At 50.8% G+C, this 14,585-nt stretch overlaps 1 protein-coding gene across 8 annotated transcripts in view; it reads right to left on the bottom strand.

Annotated features, from left to right (window-relative positions):
• The window catches only part of LOC146186578 (poly(rC)-binding protein 3-like), a 364,017-nt gene that overhangs the window by 284,742 nt on the left and 64,690 nt on the right, over nucleotides 1-14,585 (bottom strand). For 7 of the 8 annotated variants that reach the window (XM_084607303.1, XM_084607300.1, XM_084607298.1 and 4 more), the window contains exon 2: nucleotides 9,426-9,473. The exons of the other annotated variant lie outside the window; for it this stretch is intronic. The gene's annotated coding sequence lies outside the window, so the exon portion shown is untranslated. The remainder of the gene's footprint in view (nucleotides 1-9,425; nucleotides 9,474-14,585) is intronic. 8 annotated transcript variants of the gene reach the window in all.

Here is a 14,585-nt window from a genome sequence, read left to right as displayed (position 1 = left end):
GCGTAGAATGCCTGCTGACTGCATAGTTCTATTGGTATCCCGCAAAAGGAATATTCAAAATAATTAAGGTCTGCAGGTGTTCGATCTGACAGTAGCCATTTATGAGTCCTGCTATAAAAGGTGACATACGTACTTTGTACACACAGCGAAGACAACCACAGCATAATAGGCTCATGTTTTACACCTCCGAAACTTGTGCATGCAAATTGCTTCACCAATCGCCGGTGAAAGTAATATTAGTAGTAATAAAAGAAGAGACATTGCGAGACAAAATACTTGGAATAATTTGAACATGGCGTCTCAAGGCAGCACAAAAAACAAAAAAAGCGATTGTTTAAAGAAACCATAAAAAGGGAAACAATAAAACAGGCTGTCCCTGATCACGTGAACAGCTCGCCCTCAAATGTCTTTCGTATCCGACGAAAGGCGTCGACGTAATAATGACAACAGAAACAGAAGGGTACAGCAGCCACATAAACACGAGTCTTCGTAACACACAAAACTGCGACAGCGGCAGCGACCGGTGTCCGTTCAAAAAGAGATCACCGCCCTCGATGGCCGGGCTAAACCTTTAAATGACCTGCCGCCAGCCAGAATGGCCCGAGAGGGCAACGACGAAGAATCTCCAGCCAGCCGCCACCGCAGCAGCGGCAACAGAAAGCGGTGCAATGGCACTTAGCCTCTGTACGTCGCCTTCCCTTCCTCCTCCTCCTCTTCTTTTCATCCCGCAAAGCCATCCTCGAAACGAACACGAGGCATAGGGCCTTGCCACCCATCTCCTCCCAGGCCATGGGTTGAAGCAAACCTCAGAGCAGCCTCCACCGCAGATCTCTACTTTCTTCTTCCTCTTTCCACTTTCCTGGGCACCTCGAGGTGTCGCATTCTACTCTCACCCCCGCCCTACTCGCCGCCTGTGCCCACTCCTTCCCACCACCCCTCGCCTTGGCCCGCGCTTTTCTTGGTGGTCGTAGCACAAAAGCCAAGTGGCGGAATGGATGTGCAGCCGCGGTTTTCGTCTGGGACCTGGCGGCGCTTATCGTGTTCGGCCAGATGTCGGAAGCCACGTTACCACCTAAGTGTGAAACGTAAAAGGACGGCCCAAAGGAGAGACGAGGTATCCAGGAAAAAAAAAAAAAAAGAAAAGAATCGAATGGAGCGAAGTAAGGAGAGAGAATCGGCAGAAATGACCAGAATCGAGAGAAGAGCAGAGGAAAATAAAAGGGACGCGAATAAAAGCGACCGCCGAATGAAGAGAGCGTATCCCTCCTAGAAATGAGCGAAGAGGGAAGGACGATGAAGTGCAGCAACCAGCGGAGACGAAGAACGAGAGAAAGAATAAGGAAACAGAGGAGACGGGAAGAGCAAGAGGAGCGATGGAGATCGGCAAGACCATTACACTCGGACGCTGTGTCGTCGTCGAGCGGTTGTTAAAAGCGCTCAATAAGAGGGTACCTACCTAGTGACCCCCGTCGGCCCCTTTTTCTCACCTTTTTTCCCGTTCGACTGAACGAAAAGGTGGCGGACGAAGCAGCAAACACGCGAGGCGCCCCTAACTGTGTTCGCTTCTATTTTGTTTTGTTTTTTTTAACACCGTTTGCGTCAAATTTGTAAGCACTTGTAGAGGCGAGAAATGAACAAAACTGAGAGGCGAATTCACCGCAGTGCGTGAATTCTCTGCAGACAGTTCGAATTCCACGGAGGGCGGCGATGACAGTTCTAAGTGATCTCTTTTTGCGACAAGTTTGATCGCGTTTCCACAACTGCAAGTAGCCAAGCTGGGCTGGCTCCTATAGTTTGTATATATATCCCAGGCGTATTCGCGAACTGATGTGGATCTTGAAACGTGAAACGTTCACATCACAGATGCACGTGGTCCAAAATCGGACCTTCTACGGCTCGTAGAAAGGAATTTTTATTTACGTGTGCGACTTCAAAAACGCTTGAAAGTATTGTCGAGGCTTACAGTACGGCATCGCACTGCGAAGTCGCTACGGCAATAAAACACACGAGTGGCATGCCGGCATGTCGGCAGCTGCTCACATAAGCAAAAAAAAAAAAAAAAAAAAACAACTAATAATAATAATAAATAATAAAGGCCAACACAAAATGCCGAACCCGTGAAAACAGCCCAGCAAAGGCGACATGCATAGAGTAATCACAATAATAAAAGTCTTTACTACCCTCCACAAGTGTGTAAACGTGGCTATCCAGTTTTGGATATGGATTCGTACTCCTGCGGACACACGACGGAAGCCACTGCAACGTTAAAGCTGCTGGCAGTGATTCCAGTGAGTGTTCGTATACTGACCTTCTGTGGTAGCGCAAGGCGTCATCGGCAACGATGTGGTTTTAATAGGTTCATTTTTCCTAAATAAATTTATTTTACGTACGGTTTAGAGCAAGATTCGTAAACTCGTACAACGGACCCATTCTGAATTCATAGAAATGCGGTAGGTACACCCGTGGACAAAAGTGGTATACTCCACGCGCTGCGAGAAAACTGCCCGCCAGATTTTTCAGACAGAGAAGCAGTTATCTGAGATATGCATAACGTACCCTCCTTGATATACTTGTCATTTTGTCCAAACAATTTTGTGTGGCATATTTTTTTATACTGAAAAAATTCAATCGTTGCGGTTCGCGTGGAGGAGGAGGAGGAGGAGGAGGAGGAGGAGGAGGAGGAGGAGGAGGAGGAGGAGGAGGAGGAGGAGGAGGAGGAGGAGGAGGAGGAGGAGGAAAGGCAGGGAGGTTAACCCGTAAAAGAAACCGGTTTGCTACCCTTCACTGGCGGAGAGGGGTGAGTAGACATAAAAGTTGTGTGAGAGGGATGGGTGAAGTTAGTACAGTCACATCATAGACATGTCACATCACATCACGTCACAGTCATATCACGTAACATATCACCAAAATCATAGTCTTCCGGTTACCGCTTTTGTCCACGGGTATACATAGCTGTGCCGGCATCGAAAAGGCGAACTTGTGTGTCCTGTAACAAAGTTTGAGAACGCACGAAACTGCTGTGTATACGCAAGGCGAACTTCAGGTTGCATCACGCTCGCATAGAAGCGCACCCCTCCTTTTTGTTCAGGAAGCAGCGTTCGATCGCTCACTATCGGAAGGGAAAAAAAAAAAAATGCAAGAGCATTTTGCCGCTGGCGAAAGAAGTCATCGACGTGCCCCGCCACTATCATCACCACACGCGCCGCAAAGGTCAGTCGGGGTATGCAGCAGCCGAAACCCTCGTTTCAGGATAGACGCACAGCTTGCAGCATACGGGACAAGCGCACCCGACAGCGAAGCTCGCGGCGCGCACTGAACCGACAACCGAGACACACAGTGCAGCAGCTCTTCCCCCAAAGCACGCGAAGAATGTCGCTACTACTAGCGCAACCTCTCGGCCGGCGTCGAACTCGCCACAGCCACCGCACAAAGGCCGCGCGCAGCCTCCGAACGGTTTCCTATACAGGGCCGAGGAGAAGAGACGCTATTGCCTCACCTCGACCGGCACCGGCCGACACCGAGTGGATCGAGGTCCGTGGAAATAATGTGCACCGGCTTCCATTTAATTAGGCGGGCTGCCGAATAAGCGGGCATCGAAGGGGAAACCATGCGAGGAGCAGGGCGCGGCAGGATGGAGGGGACGCAGGAAATCGCACTTGCGCCGCTAATCCCGCCTTTGTCTCGACTCCGTGGCGCCAAGGAAGCGCCAGATAAGCGAATAGAGGCGACGACAAACGCAAGAAAAATCGGATTATTTTTGTAAAAGAAAAAAATACACGAGGACAAAAGCACGGCGACGAAATGAACCACACAGCAGCCGTTGTGACAGCACAGGCGGCGAGCAGGGAGGTGAGGGTTCAAGAAAGAAAAACTCCCCAAGAGACCGAGGAAAAGCGCAGGAAAAAAAAAAAAAAAAGGGGTAACGCAAAGTGAAGAACATCGGGATGAATTCCTCAAGAGTCCTGTCGGGATCCGCCGAGCAGATTACGCCGGGAAAATGCGGTCCAAAATGGAAGAGGGTAGAGCGCGAAAAGCCAGAGCGGTGCAAGAAAAAAAAAAAAGAAAAAGAAGAACGCATAGAACAAAACGCCGGGTGAAAAGGGATAGGCAAATTTGCGTCCGAAGAAAACAAGACATCGCCCGGGACGCGAGGATGAGAGGGGCAGTAAAGGAGGAGGAACGAAGGTAACAGCGAGGCGCAGGCGAGCGGAAAGGTGGGGTAGAAACCGCGGGGGATCGGGGGTGAGGCGAGAGAAGAAAGGCACGGGACGGAATTTCTCCATAAACGGGTTCGATCGCGCTGCTCCGTCCGAAGTGAGCGATCGCCGCTCCGTATCTCGTAAATTATAAACGAGAGGCGGACGCAGATTCGGACCAGGAGCAAGGCAATAATAAAAACACGAGGAAACGCACAACTAGTCGGGAGAGAAGAAAAACACCGAAGTCGCGAAAGGGAGCGAAGAAGCAGAAGAGAAAAAAAAAAAAAAGCGCGGGAAAAGGACGTCACACGGAACGGAATAAAATGATGCGGGAAAAAATAGAGACAAATACCTATCGGAGAGGAACAGCTCTTTATACATGGGCCCCTCCTCCGCCATATCCTCGAGGCCCTTTGTTTTTGCATTAACCCCCCCCCCCCCCCCCCCCGTCCGTCGCGCCCTCTCTGGGCCATCGCGCGATACTCGTGTCCGGGACTCATCATCCCTCTGCGCATATGGTCGGGAATAAAGGCTGCTTTGCGAGACTTAGGGGACGGCAGCAGCAGATGGAGGCGCACCGAAAGGATAAAACTCCGCCAAGCGAGCAGCAAAGAATGCGGACGGCTACGACGAGCTGCTTTCACGTAGCGCCATCTGTCGGCGCGGAACGAGTATCCTGCGAGCTTGCTGATAAAATGTATGGTCGTTTTTGTGTTTTAATTTTGTGTAGTAAATAGTGCACTACAATTCTGTATGCATGGAACACTGCGTTAGAAGCGTGAAATCGCATTAAATCATTTATTGTCATATCATTAGTAAGCAGTATTTCGATTTCGGTCCGTAGTTGGCAGGTTTTTGCTTGCCGTCAAAAAACAGAAATGATAATATTAAAATGTTACGCGGACCTAAAGACCCGTGACGTCACTGAATAGGCAAATGTTTGCCGTTTTGCATTTGCTGTTTTCTCATGGCGCAGTGACAGTGAGGAAAGTTGGTCACCTGCGTCCGCCAAAATGATATTTGCGTCAAGTTAGCGCTCCTGTAACATCGTGGAAACACGAATTATTCGAAAACGTCACAGTTATCGCTTGCCAACAGCTCTCGCCAATTTTTGCTCTCCGACAGTTGGGCAGCACCATATCACACCGCGGAAGCTAGCTGCTCGTAGCGGGGCCAACGTCAGGAGCCGTTCGCTTCGCGACAATTTCGCCCCCGAGTTTCTGCGCTATACGAGGGGCTGGGAAAATATTAAATAACAGAAGAGGCTTTCGTTTAGAATAAACTTGCTTTGACTATAGAGGGCGCGTAAATGGTCGCGGATTTAGAGTTTGCATCGAACCTGAGGCACCGCTCTTGTGCACCGTTTTGAGCACCGCTTTCACGTGTGCGAATCTGGTGATTGTGGGGAGAAAACCGACAAATTGTAGAGAATGAAAAATGGACATGGAGTATTGTTTTGGTTAAAGTGAACTTACATCGACAATTGCTTACATCGCAGGATGCGCGTACAATCCCCGGTAGGGTACAACGCCGTCAGTGTAATACGTGCGTTAAAACTTAGAAGACTGCACGCTGGCATGTACACCCTTTGTCAAAAGTTTACAGCCCAGGGCGTCTACTTTTGAGCCATACTATGAGGCTCGTAATGCATTCCCACGTTTCCAAACTTGCTGAAGGCAAGGTTTTTCGTCCCACTCTCTTCAATGGCTAGGACTTCCACGATTGCTAAAGTCATAAATAATATAGGGCTTAAAAGCAAACTCTCTGGGCTCCAAACTGTTGACAAAGGCTGTACGAGCGCAAGCGAAGCGCACTCAAACATCGTCTCTTACGTCAGAAAACTATGCAACGACTTCACAACAACAACAGCAACAACAGCAACAACAACAACAACAACAACAACAACAATAATAATAATAATAATAATAATAATAATAATAATAATAATAATAATAATAATAATAATAACTGGCTCACAGGAAGGGAAAGGTGCAGTATTCTTCACACTGGTTTCTTTGGACACCTGAACCGCGCCATTAAGGGAAGGGATGAAGATGGGAGTGAAAGTGGATAGAGAGAAAGAGGAGCCGTATTGGAGGGCTAAGGAGTAATTTCGACCACCTGGGAACGTGCGCTGACATCGCACAGCCCACGGACGCCTCTTCGTTTCGCCTCCAACGAAACGCAACCGCAGAGGTCGCATTCGAACCCGGGTACTCCGGCACAGTAGTCGAGCGTCTTAACATAGCACCACCCCGGCCGATTAGGATTTTTTTTTTTTTTTTTTCAGTGAACCTACGTTACAGTCAATGCGCTCGCGATGGGCCCAGAATGCGAGAGCGACCATTTCCACAAACATTAAAACGTGATTAAAATATTTTCTAAGTCTCCCTTGAGATTAATGCTTGACTGTGATGGTCCTCACACACAAAAGAAGCGCGTGAGGAGCTTTCCACAGCCTTGTAACTTGGTGTCTTTACCCATTTCTTTCGTGCCAGTTGGTATAACTCATGCAAGAAAGAAAAAGATGGCGGGATATACGGAGAATGGAGATTTGCTCCATGCCTGAGAACGTTACGACATATCTGTGCCAATGTGGGTGGCAAACTAGGCCACGTAGCCGAAGAGGATGAGAGCGAATAACTACCGTGTCCAAACGAGAAGAGGAAAATAAAAAAAAAAAGGCTGGGGGGGGGGGGGGGGGGTAAGGGGAAAGGCAAGAATGGCGGCGCGTGTTAACACGCGCCCTGGAAAGCGGTTCGTTTGTTAACTCACTCATCCCGCTCCCTCGGCACAAACACCGCTGCTGTTATAGTAGCGTCATGATAGGGAGGGTCTCCAGAGAACGGAAACGTGAGTACAAACTAACGCCGCAAGGCAAACACAGCATCTGAAAAAAGCACGCTCGCCAAGTAAGATATTCCCACCAAAGCGAAAGAAGGATGGAAAGAAAGCGTGAAAAGTGAAAGACAACCAACAGCCCAAGGAAGAGCACATATGCAATGCGCATGCCGCCAGCACACGCACGTACAGCACACGCGAATTCGGGCGCGGCACACAGAACCCCCCCCCCCCCCCCCCCTTTTTTTTTTTTTCTTTGCATGTAGCCGGCGCGCAACCCTCTCCCATTCCACCTCTTCGACGTCCTCCGCCACCAGCCACAGCCGGCAACACTTCAACGACGACGCACGAAGCCGAAATTGGGCCCCCTCAACTTGCACACAGTCGCCAAGGCGGCGGCAGCGCGCTTTTAAAGCACGGTGCGCGCGTGATCGTGCATTCTCATCGGCGCGGGAGAAGAGCGTAATGAACGCAGATGGGAAGGATATGGGGTGCGGTGGGGGAGGGAAAGCAGCAACAAAAATAAGAGGCGCGCAAGAAACGCCGCCGCCGTAGAGAGAGACACACAAAGGCCGGGCGCAGACACTGAGCAACTACACCGCCACGCCACCGGAAGGTGTAAGGTCACCGGGCCAAGCGCACTCGTACACGCGCGCACATGCACAGCCGCTCACGGAGGCATCCGCGCTATCGGGCGCTTAATGCACACGCCGCCCTGTTTGCGCGCGCCAAGGTCTACAACATACCGCGCCACCGTCACTTTTTCGCGCGCGCTGTTTGCTCTTCTTGGCCACGGTGCGGTTAAAGCCGGCTGCTCCCGGGACGTCCTGCATTTGCATGTGTGAAGTTAAATCACGCGCGGCGCTTTTGTCCTGGCGACGACGGAGGCGCTTAGAACCGCGGCGTCAGCAGGCGAGGGCACAGCCCGAGAACGGGAGAGCGGAAAATTCCAGGCAAAGACGGCTGCGATTGGCGTTTCCTGTTTAAATATACAGCGGAGTTCGCGCGTCGCGAGTGCATCTCCAAAAAAGCAGCTTAAAATTGGACACGTTAGTTGATGCTCGGCCCCTCCATTCACGTGCACTTCGGATCCGTACTCAACGTCCCCTCTTCGTCTCTTTGCATATTTGGCTCTCTCTCACGCCTCTCAAATACTGCGTGATTCAAACCACTTCCTCTCCTCCAATCATGATAAAGATTGTCTCCCCACGAAAATCGTGTACTACCATACGTTTCAGAAGCCATGCTCACGCTTTATTGGCGTTACGTCGACACTGCATTTCGCATTGTGAACCCGAGGCATAATTCCCTAATGTTGAATTCCAATGGCAGATCCGGAGCAGGTTTTTCTGCTCTGCTTAAAGCAATTCTATTCCAATGGCAGAACGGGAGCGCGAGTTCTCTGTTAAAATGGCAGATCGGGATCTCGCGTCGATCCCAGCGACGATATTTGCTCGGCCGAAATCGGCAGGTTTGGCCGGAAGCCAGCGTTACGTTTTTGACTTTGACTTTGACGTTGTACCAGCTTCCGTTACACGTCACGACCTGCTGCCGCTCCTGACGCGTGGCGTTCCATGGTGCGCGTTCAAGTGTGGGATTACTTCTGGAGGAAAGGCGCAGTAGTGCGCGTTTGGATGGTACGCCATTGCTCCTCTCGCGTGGCGTTCCTTGGAGCGGGCGTTTAAGTGTAGGATGATCCGGTAGCGTCTAACGCCGCCTCAAGAGCTTTTCTTGCACTAAGTGCTACCGCGGGTGCGAACGCGTTCCAATTGCAAATATGGAGGAAGGGATCTCAGCGCGAGCGAGGCGCTCCTCCGTCGGTGCTCTGCCCGAGCGCTCGCGATCTGCCATCGGTGACGTCGGAGAAAAAGAAAAAGAAAGAAGCGAAATCCTGATGGAAAATTCCCTCTCAACTAGCGCCCCCGAACAAAAGATTTACGAAGTGGTCACGCTGCGAAACAGGGATCCTTTAAAGCACATTTTCCTTCTGATAAGCGCAAAACGACAGCCCGATCCGATAAAACGCCTTGATTTCAACCTCTTCCTTCTTGTATGTGCGAGCAAGAGTGCCGCGCCACCTGTAGTGTACATAGTGGCATTCCGCAGAACACAAGGGCAAGGCATACCACCGCGCCATGACGCACGCACAGACCACTAGCGCGGCTGTTGAAAAAAAAAAACAAACAAACAAACAAACCGGCAAAACGGCCAATCATAGGCCAAAAATGGGCAGCGCTCGAATACACGTTCAAAATCAGGTTTAGAGCGCTATACGTTTAGAAGCTGACCGAACGCGAAGTGGTCTCCAGGGCAAGCTTCACGACAAAGGTGCGCTTTGCGCAGAACGGTCCCAAGAGAGAGAAAGGGGGGTCCCAGCGTTCTCACCGGCTGTTGAGGCAGGTGCTCGCCTGGTAATGTTGCTTCCGGCACAAGCTGCAATGAGAGCACAAAAGAACAGACACTTGGTCAGGACGGCAAATATATCAGCGTTTCAAAGGCTTCAAGTTTTCTTTGCTCTCGTTTTCAACTGAAATACTACCAGAATGATGCAGTCAAGTACGTCAGGATATACGTGACGCAATCAAAGCTCGGTTCACGCTCAATGAGCAATCTTCGTAGCAACGCACATACACACGCACACACACGCACAAAACAAAAGGCGCCAAGACTCGTTCCTCGAATGCAGGGTAATACGTGCAGTTTAGACTATCCGACACTAGACGCAGTCTACTTGCAATTGCAATCGAAGAAAACCGATTAGCATTGGCTATTTGTCGAATGTTTCCAGACGCACAAGACCAACACTCACAGCCGCGGAAGGCAAGTCCTTCTGTAGTTAAAAATAGACAGCAAAGTTTCACACTACATCAACCAAAAAAGAAAAAAGAGCTAAAAGAGAGAGAAAAAAAAGGGGGGGAGGGGGGTATGCACTGAGCCTGCCAATCATTACGAGTAAGGCTATTATTTCAAAGCCCAACTTTCGTTTGGCACTGTTGCAATATACCAACACAAGGCCGTTCCGGCCACTGCACATAACGAAATGCAGCGTAATAGCATGTCCACACCGTGCCTCATCCATTCGCGCATTCAACAGCACCATTCCCGTCCCAGGAAGGCAAGATGGGACGCTGCAGAGTTCCACGACGCGTTGCGCAGTCAAACAAGATCACACAGGGTTCAGCAAAATACCGCGTTAAGGAAAAGAGAAAGAGAGACGGGGTTAAGCTCTGAAGGGAGTGGAAAATCGACACTCGTCGGGTCATCGCGACGCCCCTCACGTCCCGGCCCGTTGAAACTCCGCGCACGCTCGGGCGCGCGCTCGTTTCGTTCGCGCCGCTCTTCTTATAGAAAAGCCGTGTCCCCCCGACACGCTCTCGCCAGAGCAAAGGGAGGGGAGAACTCCGCCACTGCTGCTGCCTTCAATAACGATCGGACGAAAGAGACGCCGTTAGCCGGCCGGCACACATCGGTCCGCGTTCCTGACGGCGCTGACCGGGAGAAACGTGTACTATACCTTCGCCGACGGTTGCGCGAGCGCTCTCTGGGTGGCGGCAGACCACCAAAGGTCGCCTTGCGTCACATGCGAGGGGGACACGGAGCGGGGGCCAAGTAATTGGCCCGAAAGTTGGCGGCGGTGCTATCATCAATATCAATCGCCCTGATTCGAAGGCATCAGCTCTTTCCTCCTGTTCATTTAACGTGAAACCTCGCGGAACCACGAGAAGAGAGATGCTGCTTCCAAAGGTGTTCTCCGGAGCCGCTTGGAAACCTAAACGATCGCGCGGTCCGGCTGCATTTCGATGGGGGCGAAACGAAGAGACGTCCGTGTGCTGTGCAATGTCAGTGCATTCAAGGTCGAAATTACTCCGAAGCCCTCCACTACTACGGGCACCTCTTTTTCCGCTTTCGCTCCCACCTTCCTCCTTTCCCTTATGGAGAGGCTCAGGTGTCCACAGAAACAAGTGTGACAGGTACCGCGCGCCTTATTATTATTATTATTATTATTATTATTATTATTATTATTATTATTATTATTATTATTATTATTATTATTATTATCGCGCGGTCCGAGAAACGCGTCAGCGCAGTGTGCGCGAAAACCGACACGCGCCCGCAAGCCCGCCTCCCACAGCTTTGAAAGGCTGCTCTCTCCGGTTATACGCTACACGCAAATTTCTATGGCGCGTCGCATGCGAGATGATAAAATCGACATTTATAGCAATCACCACAGGAAAACACTATCAGCGATAAGTCCTTGTTACAGGCTTATAATTATTTTCATAAACAGACTCCCAGAATGCAGTGACATAATGAAGCTTGTCCGAAGAAAAATCCCTCCAGAAACATTCTCTCAGTTCCGCCAGCAGCACGCGACAATGTCAGCGGATTTGGCATTGCGACAGCCTCAATCCGCAATTACCAGTGACATCAAGAATGCGAAAATCGATTCGACGAGCTCTAAAATTATCAGCCTCAATGGTTCTGTGATTAAGACGCTCGGCTACTGAGCCGGAGTAGCCGGGTTCGAAAACGTTTATTAATTATAGTTCGTGATCCTCAAACACTACATGATCGGCGTCCCTGGGACACTGCATGACCAGACCCCGCCACACGCCCGTTTCGCCAGAGCCCATTGAGACTCCAGAGAAGAGTCCCCCACGTCTCTAGGGAAAGGGTCGGCAGCCGCGTCTCGATAGAGGCGAAACGGAAAGGCGCCTGTCACGATGTCAGTACACGTTCCAAAGGTGGTTGAAATTATTACGCAGCCTTAGACACCTTCCCCCCTTACGACGCGGTTCAGGTGTCCACAAAAAAAGTGTGACAGGTAGTGCGCCTTTTCATTTCTATATAAACCGATTTATATTTACATTACGAGCTCCAAAAGTAGAAGGGAATGGCTCAATTGTGCTCGCATCGGCAAAAACGAAGTGACCCGTCGACACTACAGAGACGGTTCTCCAATAGTGAAGCGCATACAACAATAGAGCTTCGTGACATACCATCTGCGGAACTCCGCACAGCAACGGTGCGTCAAATCCGGTGCGCTCTAATTAATTGGCCCAAAATTCGAAGGCGGGTACACTGCTCCGTCATGCAGCTGCGATATGGAGAACTTGAGGTTCTTGAATAGGGAGGGGGGGGGGGGGGGGTGCTAATAGCTGGCTGCAGCCCATAGGGGACGCAAACCGCCCCGGCTGTTAAGCGCTTAAGTTTCGCAACTGCAAGGCGTAATCAAAGAAGCGTCATTGATAAAAAAACTTGTCGGTCTAGTTGATTCATTTTAGACGCAGCGCCCTGCTACGCGCGTCTGCGTTTACGTGTCTCACTGCCGTCCGTGTCTCCTCCGCGCAGCTCTCCACATAATCAAAGCACGCTACACAAGCCCCTCCATCCCGAATAAAACGCGACAGATCCCGGCCGCACATAGACCTCGGCTTGCGCACACGCTCGCCGAATGCCGCACCTCTTCACCGTGCGCGCCCTTGAAACAGGGAACGAGCTCGCCAGTGCAAGCAACGAAGGCGGTTCGGTCGGGAACTTAAAAGGGTTGCAGGCAACTGGGGAGGGTCACAAAACTGCAAGGGGCTTATATGTCCTTCTATGTGAGAGACACTCAAACCGCCGAACGCGCTCCGCTCGCCCCGAACGCCTCCGTACACGTAGTCGATGAGCCCCAGTCAACATCTCTCAATGTCTCTCAAGCAAAAAAAGAAAAAAGAAAAGGGCGACCAATGTGCATTTCATCAAAGGTCGAGTGGGTTCACAGAGGCATCCAATTAGCCGCGACCGATGAAAGGATTCTTTGCCTGCACCGCCGACAACCTTCAAGCCATCACCAGAACTCGACGGTAACCCTTTTTGTAACGAAATAAGCAAGATAAAATACAGTGTCCTTGTGTTGCGTGGAAACGGGAACACGCAGTCCTGCCTGTCACTAACGCGCTTCAGCGTAAAAAAAAAAAAAAAAAAAAAAAAAAAAAAAAAAAAAAAAAACCGAAACCAACCAAAGAGCACAGCCTCGAGTACGCGTTCGCAATAAGGCTTCGAAATCACTCGAGCACGCTGCCGACTGGTGTATCCTAAATTCCAGCGCCGCTTCTACGACACCCGTTCATGCACTGCCTAAATCCAGGAAGAGGGTACCAACTTGAACGTTAACAACACACTGCCACTCCAAGAAACGTGATCCAGTGTGCGAGCAGGCTATAGGGCACGTTCACGATACCACGTACACTCATGCGCCTTATAACCCCCCATCGCATTGCGACCAGTCATACGCCATCCACAACTGAGAAGCCCCGACGACTCGAGCCGAAAGCGCGGCCGCTTTCGGCTGCGGAGACGGCAAAGCAACGCAGTCGCCGTACATCGCTGACTTACAACCCTTTCTAATTGGATACAGGCCTCGGCATGCCGAATTAGATCGTACTACATCCTCTTGCACCAAACTGCTGACGCCGTATAGCCGAATACAAACCCGCGCCGCCGACGTCGCGACCGGCGGGAGCTGTTTGTGTGACGAGGATCTGGCTCACTTTGAGGCGAGGCCGAGCAGGAAAACCGCCGCCGCTGCCTTATTACGACGAGTGCCGTCAGTCCTGGCGCTGCGATGAAAAGGGGCGCGCGCGTACACAAAGCTCGCTCGGAAGCGCCGGCGGAAAGTGCGCGCCGCCGCTGCTATATACAAATGATCGGCTCCCTTTACGCGCAAAGTTACGAGTGGCCCTCGAAATTCTCGGCGTACACGCTGAACGGGGGACACGACGAAAAAGGGGTGAGCCCATACACGGCGCAGCACTTGGCGACGGTATGCACGAACAAGCGCATAACCCTAACTAGAAGTTTACCTCCAGTATGACCCCCCCCCCCCCCCCCCCCCAAAAAAAAAAAAGCAAAAAGTAACTCTCCGTTCGGTTCATCGTGGTTGTGATTACGGTTACAACGGAGTCACCCGTATAGTAACGCGTAATAAAGCCTGCGCGAGCTATGTGCGGCATGCATGCATGTATTCGAAAAGAAAACAACATGCCAGGGAACTTTGTACGACCGGACACGGTAAAAACGGAAACAGTAAGTGGCTGCACGAAGCTTCCAACACTTGAGTCGCACGCGCAAGCGTTAACAAAGCGGGCCGATAGCTTTGAGCGCTGGTTGCGCAGGTTCAATGAAGTTTTCGCTGATGAAATAACAACGAAGCAGATATAGAACCGGAGACAATGATCGCATAACTGGAACTGAGGGCCACTACACGGGAAAACGGACGCAAGTTGTAGCGAGTCAATGAACTTGACACATGTTAATTTAACCTTGTACTAAGTGATTACTTTGTTAAGCACTCTATAGAAACTGTGAACAGCTATTAGAACCGCGAAAATTATACTTCGTGACAGTGCAACAACAATCCACATGGTAAAAGCCATGCGTCCCCCCCCTCCCCCCCCCCCCCCCCCCCCTCATCTCAGGAAAAATGAAAAAAGGGAAGGATACGGAAATAAAGCACCCCAGCAGTAAACTTTATGCATGCCCGTCGATTCACTCTAACAA

This window comes from Amblyomma maculatum, chromosome 6 (assembly GCF_055883805.1).
Source record: "Amblyomma maculatum isolate TAMU_Amacu chromosome 6, ASM5588380v1, whole genome shotgun sequence".
Taxonomy (NCBI): Eukaryota; Metazoa; Arthropoda; class Arachnida; order Ixodida; family Ixodidae; genus Amblyomma; species Amblyomma maculatum.
Note: the sequence above shows the minus strand (reverse complement) of the source record. Positions and strands in the feature narration are given on the sequence as shown.